This window comes from Triticum aestivum, chromosome 4A, assembly GCF_018294505.1.
Source record: "Triticum aestivum cultivar Chinese Spring chromosome 4A, IWGSC CS RefSeq v2.1, whole genome shotgun sequence".
Classification (NCBI taxonomy): domain Eukaryota; kingdom Viridiplantae; phylum Streptophyta; class Magnoliopsida; order Poales; family Poaceae; genus Triticum; species Triticum aestivum.
This window is the reverse complement of record NC_057803.1, coordinates 662,118,097-662,127,060: the sequence shown is the minus strand read 5'-3', so window position 1 is coordinate 662,127,060 and position 8,964 is coordinate 662,118,097.

Here is an 8,964-nt window from a genome sequence, read left to right as displayed (position 1 = left end):
AAGAAGAAAAATAGATTTTTTTTATTTTTTCTTCTTCTCCTCTTTTTTTTCTTCTGTTTTTTTTTCTTCTTCTTCTTCCTTATTCCTTCTTCCTCTTTTCTTCCTTTTCCTTATTTTCCTTTCTCGAGGGAGAAGAAGAAAAAGAAGAGGAGAAGAAGAAGAATAAAAGGAATAGAGGAGAAAGAAGAAACTTCAACACGAGGGGGGGGGGTACCGATACCCCCTCCCCGATAACATTATTTTCCCATGTATATGTATGTCGCGTCGTTGTCGATATAACCCCCTCCCGGATAACTTCGACATGAGGGGCGGTTGATATATATACCCTCTCTCGACCGTGATAACTTATACCACGGCAGCAGCACCCCTCGGCCCTCTCGCTCGACCAAAACTCTCGAGGACACCCAAACCCTACAGAGAAAACGATGTTGGTCGTCTCCTACCCCCTCCCGCCGCGCCCCTACCCGACAAATTAACTCTCTCGAGGCCATCCAAATTTACCAAGTTAAAAGAGCGTTGTCATCGAGGCCACCCCAAACCCTTGAAGCGTTGTGTCGAGGCCACCCCAAACCCTAGAGAAGCAGCGTCGAGGCCACTAACATGATTCCTTATTGTGATTAGCTAGCTAGTTCTATGTTTGCCACTAATATATATCCATCTGTACCATGTTTGAATAATAATTGACATGTTGTAAATATTTGCAGAAACTATGGAGCACTCCCGAGACGAAGCAACAGAAGCGATGTTGGGGGACAAAATCGCACAACGAAGTGATGAAGTTGCGTCATTTCTCAATGACACTGATGGTCAGGAAGGACTGAGTGAAGAAGAGGGCTATGTTCGTGATGGCTTCGGCCCATTAATGTCGGTACAAGAAGAGGGCTATGTTCATGATGGCTCCGGTGACACAATGGAGGTACAAGAAGGAGACCGTGCTGACTGCTCCGGTGACCGAACCGAGTCCGGCCAGGTAATATATACTAGTTAAGCCCGTGCTGACTAGTTAATTGATGCATCCATTGTTTTGGTATATGTACACATATTAATTACTCTCGTCTTTCTTCCTTTTAATTTCTAGCCCTCCGGATCAAGCACAACTTCGGTAAGGAGACGAGGCCCGAAGAAAAAGTTGAGCTCGGATGAAAGGTTTGAGATCATAGAAATCGCGCTCGACGGCGAACCGATTGAACCCATCCGGACAAAGAATGCATTTTCTGCTCAGTGCGGGGTTCTTGTTAGGGACAAGATCCCGATCAGCATCCAGCAATGGTATAAGCCTAAGGAGGAAGACCCTGAGGTGTCTTATGTCAATGATATGCAGAAAGAAGATCTTTGGACTCAGGTGAAGGCAAATTTCACCCTACCGCCAGAGGAGGATCCGGAGAAGCCAGTTAAAGAGTAATTAATCAAGTCTTCTGCTCTTAAGAAGATGGCAACCCTATTCAGGAGGTGGAGGAAAGAGCTGAACAAGTTTATCGACAAAGAAGAGACACCAGAATTCATCGGCAAATATGAGAAGATCAAAGATCACTGGCCCGCATTTGTGGCCCACAAGACATCAGAAAAGAGTAAGAAGATGTCGGCGACAAACAAGCAAAATGCTGCGAAGAAGAAGCTTCACCATCGCACGGGGTCAGGTGGCTACCTCAAAGCCTGGCCTAAGTGGTCCAAGGCTGAGAATGATCTGCTTGAAAAAGGGATCGAACCAGAGACAATGACCTGGCCAGACCGTTGCCGGACTTGGTTCTTCGGGGCTGGCGGAACCTTGGACCCTGCATCAGGGAAGTGCCGTTGGACGGACAAGCAACTGAAAATACCAGTCAAGAAGCTTCGACACTATATCAATGCAGCGCAGCGAGGGACGTTCGTTCCAGACAGGGAGAAGGACGAGCTCACAATGGCCCTCGGGAATCCTGAGCACCCTGGACGGACACGAGGCACGCCAGGCTCCATTCCATGGAAGGTTGGTTTTCCGGACGCAGGGGGTTACAAAACCCACGAGAGAAGGAAGAAACTGGAGCAGGGCCAACTGCAGGCACTGCACGAAAGGGTAATGGGGCTAGAGAAACGAGAAGAGGAACGAGAAGCAGTAGATCGCAGCAAATGACCTGCCGAAGCTACCCCGCCATCTCAGCGGAGAAGCGGCGTGGCTTCCATCGAGCTGCTTCAGCCGGAGCATGTCTTGACGGCTCCTGCCAGCTATCCCGTGGATGCTATCACGGAGTCTCAAAATTGCCACATTATGACGGGATGGATGAATTTGAAGGTCAAGGCGGCTGTTGTCTCTGTTTATCCTACTGGACCCGGCGCAACTTATCACTGTCGGCCAATTCCAGAAGGATATGCTAGGGTGATGGTGGATGAAATAACGGAGGGATTTGAGGACCTCCTGCTTGACCATCCTACCGGTGAAGGGGAGACTAGGCTGGGTTCTACTCTAAAGACTCCATGCCTATGGCGGAAGGAGCTCATCAACCTTCCGAACTGGACGCCTCCGCCTCCTCCTCCTCCTCCGGCGAGTCAGGGCACTCCACCTCCTCCACCGCCTCCTCCTCCTCCTCCTCCAGCGAGTTAGGGCACTCCGCCTCCTCCACCGCCTCCTCCTCCGGCGAGCGACGATCAGGGCACTGTGCCTCCTTCTCCGGCGTGTGGCGGCACTCCGCCTCCTTCTCCGGCGCGTGGCGGCACTCCGCCTCCTTCTCCTCCTGCGCCGGCGTGCCCGAGCAGCCAGCAGCCTCCTCCTTCTCCGCCTCGCCAGCAAGGGCGGAAGAGATCCGCCGCCGCCCCGGCTGCTCCGGCGCGTCGTAGTCCTTCTCCTCCGCCTCGTAAGCAAGCACGAAAGAAGACAGACGCTGCAGCCGCTCCGTCTGCTCCGGCGTCTAGCAGCACAACCAGAGGCGGGAGGCAATACAGATACGGTCCACCTCTCAAGCCTCTAGAGAAGTTACCGTACTAGAGGACCGAGGAGGAAAACGCGACGATCGTGCGGACCCACGTGAAGGAGTTCTTCGAAGGGGTGAAAGCAAAGAGACATCCACCTCCGGAGGAGAAGGTAGATCCGGTGAAAGCAAAGCGCACTCTCGATGCCCTGAGGAAACCGGCAAAGTCTCCGCCGAGAACCAACTATGAGCGCATTACTGAACAGACATATCTCCAAGCGGAGCGGTCGGGAAGTACTGTCAGACATCAAAGGTCAAGAGAACGAGCAGCTGCGAAAAAATTGACCAGCTCGGCGAACAAGCAAACCAATTGTGCCCCCCGCTCAATGTGTCTAGCGGCAACATCGTCGCTAATGCTCCGGGGATGGTGGCCGGTTATGGCAATCTACAAGATTACCTGCCTGACGATCAACTTCCTGATTTCATGGAGGTGGACGAACACAAATACGAGTACGGGAAGCCTCTCATCAAAGATGAAAAATCTCTAACAACGATGATGCGAAGATTTCATAATTGGTACATGAAAACCTAAAAAGAGTATGGGGGGACGAATAGTTTGTATCTGAACATTAAAGAGGAGCACGACCTCGTTGCAACTGATCTGTTGTGTGTTCCATTTGAGGAGTTCTTCGCGTTCTTCAATCAAAAGGCCCTCGATAAATTAACGGTCTTTTGCTACTGCCTGTAAGTACTATTTCTGTCATTAAGTCTCTATATATAACTCGGCTCTTTCATTGCATGTATTTATAATTAATTATCCTCAATACATTATGCAGATTGAAGATCGTCGAGTGCAAAAAACAAGAAATTTATGATATTGGGTTCATTAACACAAATATCATAGATGAATTTCTGGTTAAAAAGCACGCCAAAGAGGCCGAGGACAACTTGCTACAATCATTGATCAAAAATCAAAACAAAGATACCATACTCTTTCCTTACAACTTCGCGTGAGTTACTGTCGTGTGCATATTCGGTTTCCCTTATTACTCGAGCGAGGTTATAGTAATGTAATTGATGAGTTATGCATGCGTGCACAGCTTCCACTATATTCTTCTAGAGATTAAGCTTGAGCGGGGACTAGTAACCGTCTTAGACTTGAGACGAAAAGATCCCGAAACCTATGCGGAAATGACTGAATTGCTCAACAAGTAAGTTCAATCGATCATTATCGCACCATATCGGCAACTTTTTGTTCATTTCCTGATATCTCAAGTAATAATAATTATTTTCTTTGTCTTGCAGGGTTTGAAAACATTTCACTGCAGAAACTCCGGGACTACGAAGGAGCTGCGATATACATATCCGAAGGTAAGTACTACTGGCTAGCTAGTTGCGCGCATCTCCCGTTGATTCTATAGCTATACTTTCATCAATGCCATTTATAATGCTTCATTATCAGTTTGATTGACCTCTATTTCTCGTAAAGTGATCGTGGCAGGAAGAAGGGAATGATTTCTGTGGATACTACGTGTGCGAGTTCATCCACAACGCGACTTTGAAAAAATAAGCGGGGCTACTCTAAAAGACAATATGAAGTGCGTAAGCAATAATATTCATAATTTCATTTTATTACACCATCATTTCTGTTGAGTTTTATTCATATATATGTATTAATTAACCCCCTTCTTCAAATTAGACGTGGCAGATGCGGAATGAACTCCTAGAATCAGATCGCATGAAAGCAATTCAAGAGGAATTGGCGGGATTCTTTCTTGACCACGTCATCAATAAAGCCGGAGAATACCATGTGGAAGTTGATTTCAATTGCTAGGGGATTGTAATTAAGAGATCTTACATATTGTATATGTATGTACGTAGCCAGTAGCGTCAGATAGATAATACGAAAACTTGTTGTTCGACCAATCTCTCGGAGAAGGAGAGGTCGATCGACCACTTCTCTCGGTATGCATGATGAACTTCTGTACTTAATGGTTTCCTTCATTTTCTTACTAGCTAGCGTGTCGAGGGCCTCTCTATGTATAGTACGTAGCGTCGACCAAGCACGGACATAAGAGAGGACACTTCTCTCTATTAATTAGGTAGCTAGCATGCTCCAAAAGGTGAAGGGACAGATACTAATGTTACACAAAGATGCCCGTTCTGCCTCAGCCTGTTACATGTCTCAGGCTTTGATTCTGATCGGCCCAACAACTTAACATAAGTCCGCATAAGCCCAGCAAGTGGGCCGACGCACCTCCTCTCTCCTTCACTCCACGGAACAGAGTAGATCACGCCGCCGCCGCCGCCGCCGCCGCCGCCGCCATTCTCCCCGTCACTCCGCCGAGCCAGGGTCTCCGACCTCCGGCTCCCCCGCCGGCGCCGCGCCCATGGATCCTCCGTGCAAGCAGGCGGCGGAATCGGGCTCCCGCGTCCCGGACGAGCTGCTGGAGGACATCTTCGCGCGGATGCCGGCCAAGTCGGTGCAGCGCTGCCGCTGCCTCTCCCGCGCCTGGGCTGCCGCGCTCTCCTCCAGCGCCTTCGTCGACCGCCACCTCCGCCTCGCCAACCGCCGGGACGGCTCCCGCAGCCTCTTCTTCCTCCCAGACCCCGACTCGGGCGACGACACCACGGTGCACGCGTGGTCGCCCCGCTGCCCCCTCGTCGCCGTCCGCCGAGACGAGCGCCTCCGCCGCGTCGCCGCCGTCACCCGCCAGTGCCGCGGCCTCGTCGTGCTGGAGGCCAAAGGGGAGAACCTGCCCTTGGCCTGCAACCCGGCCCGCGGGCACTGCAGCTACACGGTGGACCACTACGTCTACAACCCGTCCACCGGCCAGGTGACGGCGCTCCCGGAGGGCAAGGAGGCGTCCGGCGTCTGGCCGCAGAACCATGCCATCCTCGGGCTCGGCTACGACCCAAGCATCCAGAAGCACAAGGTGGTGCGCCTCTACTGCCGCGGTGAGCTCCCTCCGGCGTGCGAGGTATACGTGCTCGACTCCACAGGGTACTGGCGGCCGCCGTCCGGTGCCGACAGGACGATGCCGCCGGCCTGGGCAACCAACTACTGCACCGACCAGAGCGTCTTTGCACAGGGCCACGTGTACTGGGCCGCCCAGCCGCACAAGAATTACACCGGCGAAAGGGTCGTCATGTCATTCTCGATGGCCGATGAGGTGTTCGGGATTTTGCCGCCACCAGACATGGACACGACGCACTGGCGGATAACAGAGCTCGGCGGGCGCCTCTGCCTCTTCAAAGACATCTCCGCTGTGTGCTCGTACGACATCTGGATTCTGCGAGACCCCCTGGCGGGCACTTGGGACCTGCATTGCCGCATCAACCTGGACGCGGCGTCTCCAGCTGCAACACAACTGAGATGCTCCACGAGCGTCATCCCGCTCGACATCGTTGATGACGGCAACCGTGTGCTGCTCAGGCCAGAGCCTTGCAATATCCGGAGGGAAAATTTGGGTGCCCATCAACTTGTTGTGTACGACCCTGCAAACGGAGATGTCGAGGACCTTCTCGCTGAGGGCAGCATGATTACTCATCACACCATGACGCGGAGACCCGCGGCACCGTATGAGGAAAGCCTTGAGTCTACCGGGCGGCCGCATGAGGACATCATCTTCTCGTCCACGTCCTCGCAGGTTCTGGCGCAGGTGCTGCGTCGGCTACCAGCCCGCATCCTTGGGCGGCTCAAGTGCGTATGTCGGACCTGGCGGGCCATCATCGAGTCTGGCCGCTTCATCAGGCTGCACTACGAGCACACAGGCAGGAGCACCCTTGCCCGTGTTGTCCTCTCCTCCATGCCTTATGACTGGCAGTTTGCCTCACTGGATTCTTGCCTGAACGACCTGAAACTAGCATGCCAAATGCGGCAGCTACATCGGAGGGTGGTGAGCTCGAAGCCCTGCCATGGCCTCCTCCTCATAGCCCACAACAGCTATGGTGTTCACGTGTGCAACCCTGTCACTGGAGCACAGGTTTTCCATTGCAGTTTGCCTTTTAAGCAGCCATCAGACGCTGCTGCTGCACACCCGGGTTGCGTTGGCTTGGGGTACGACCTATTGAGGGAGGAGCATATCATCGTGGTTCTTGCCTATAAATCGCGCAACTTTGACACTGGGAGCTACAGCATGGAGTGCAGCATACGGAGGATAACGGATTGCATGACGAAGAAGGTGGCTCCTTCGCCACCGATCCCGGTGACCGTCGATGTGCCACCGGTCTATGCAGGGGGCAAGATGTACTGGATGGGGGAGTCACGATTCAGTGCGGGCTGCTCATCAATTCTTGTGTTTGACATCTGCAGAGAGTCTTTCAATGTCCTACCAGCACCACTCACCATGGGCGACAGTGGTAGGATGCTCGTGGCGGAGCTCACCGGGCAGGTTCGTGTCGTGCACATTTGCCCAAATACAGAGACGATGACTATATGGTGCAAGCAGGAGCCAGTTACACTTAATGATGGCCGAGGATGGACAAGAGAGCACTGGATACAGCTCGGACAGTGGCCAGACTTCTCACTGAGAACAGAAGCGAGGCTCGTGATTCCTTTGGCTGTTGACGATGCCGGACGGATCTTACTCGACACTGGAAGAGCGCTGGGGTACTATGACCCAAGAAACCAGACATTGGAGACCGTATACCCGACTACTAGCAGCAGTCTGCAGCTTAACTACCGCCCAGGCTTCTTCTTCGCGGTGTTGTGCGAGGACAGCTTAGTTCGTCCAAATTGTCGGCAACGTCAGTACTTTTGAACTTAAACGAAGGAAGAAGAACGATGGTGATGTATGATTGACGTGCTCCTGCAGAATGTCACACTAGCCCATCAGTATTTATTTTGCAGTGTCTTCCATCAGTCAAATCAAGATGTTGAAGGTCTACCCAGTCCAGTCCAAGTGCGATTCCCTGGGAGTTTTTTTTTCGGAAGCATCCCCCAAATAGTTTTACCTCGTGATTTGGAGAACCACACTGCCTACTGCATCTAAAATCTGAAAGTATGTTATGTGGCCGTAGTTTGCATCATCTTTTGTCGCACTTCACTCTAGTTATTGATTCCAATCCATGTCGTACAGGACCAGTAGACCTGTCATATTCGATCCAGTTTCTTTAGCGTTGTGCAACTTACAACTCACATTTATTTAACTAGGATCAAACTGGAATGTTATCATGTTGTTATCACTACCTATGAAGGCTTTTTCTGGGGTGTAAAGTTCAGATTCATGGGCTATTTTGGTGTCTCTGCTCATCACTAAATCTACAATTTGGTAGCTTTGCTCATAAGAGCCTCAGTTTTCGTATTACAGATTAGTAGCATTGCTTTGCTGCAGAAATAGAACAGCACTCCATAATTGCAGAAATTTTTTGTGTTCATCAAATGTATGCATCTATCTGGGAGACAGAGTTATAAGTTCTTTGAGTGTGCTTTTGAGCTATTGTCAGCGGGTTTGCATGACTAGGAAGGATGCTGCTGTGTTTTTTAATTGCAATTGAGTCAGCTATGCAGGTAAGATATCCATTAACTGTTAAAGCCAGTATTTCCCCCTTGAGCAGTATATCAATTTTTCTTCTGCCATTCTCCCTTTTTCAAGGGAAAAAACCCACAGTATTTCCCCCCTGCAAGATTTCTTTGCCTCTGCAATTTGGTTTCCTAGAAAACCTTTGGACGTTAGAGAAACATATTTGTTAATTAATTCGGGTATTTTTTCCTAGAAAACCTGAAGTTTGATTATGGTATGCTTGTTAGAAATAACAAGTTTGGACTTTGTGAATTTTTTGGTTTATCAATCGACTGCGGAGTACATTTCAATAATCAAATAGAAAAGTATGCTTTTGGTCCCTCAAGTTCCCCAAAAGTATAGACTTGGTCCCTCAAGATTTTTTGGTATACATTTGGTGCTTTAAGTCTCAAAACCGGATAAGATCGGTCCAAAACCAGATTTTAAGCATGTTGACCAGGTTCGACCATGTTGACCAATGAATGATAAATTCAAAAAATAGCAAAAAAATTGTGAAATAAAAATATTGGCTAGAGCTCCTCGGATGTTATTTGACCATAAAATTTACACGCACCTAGCAC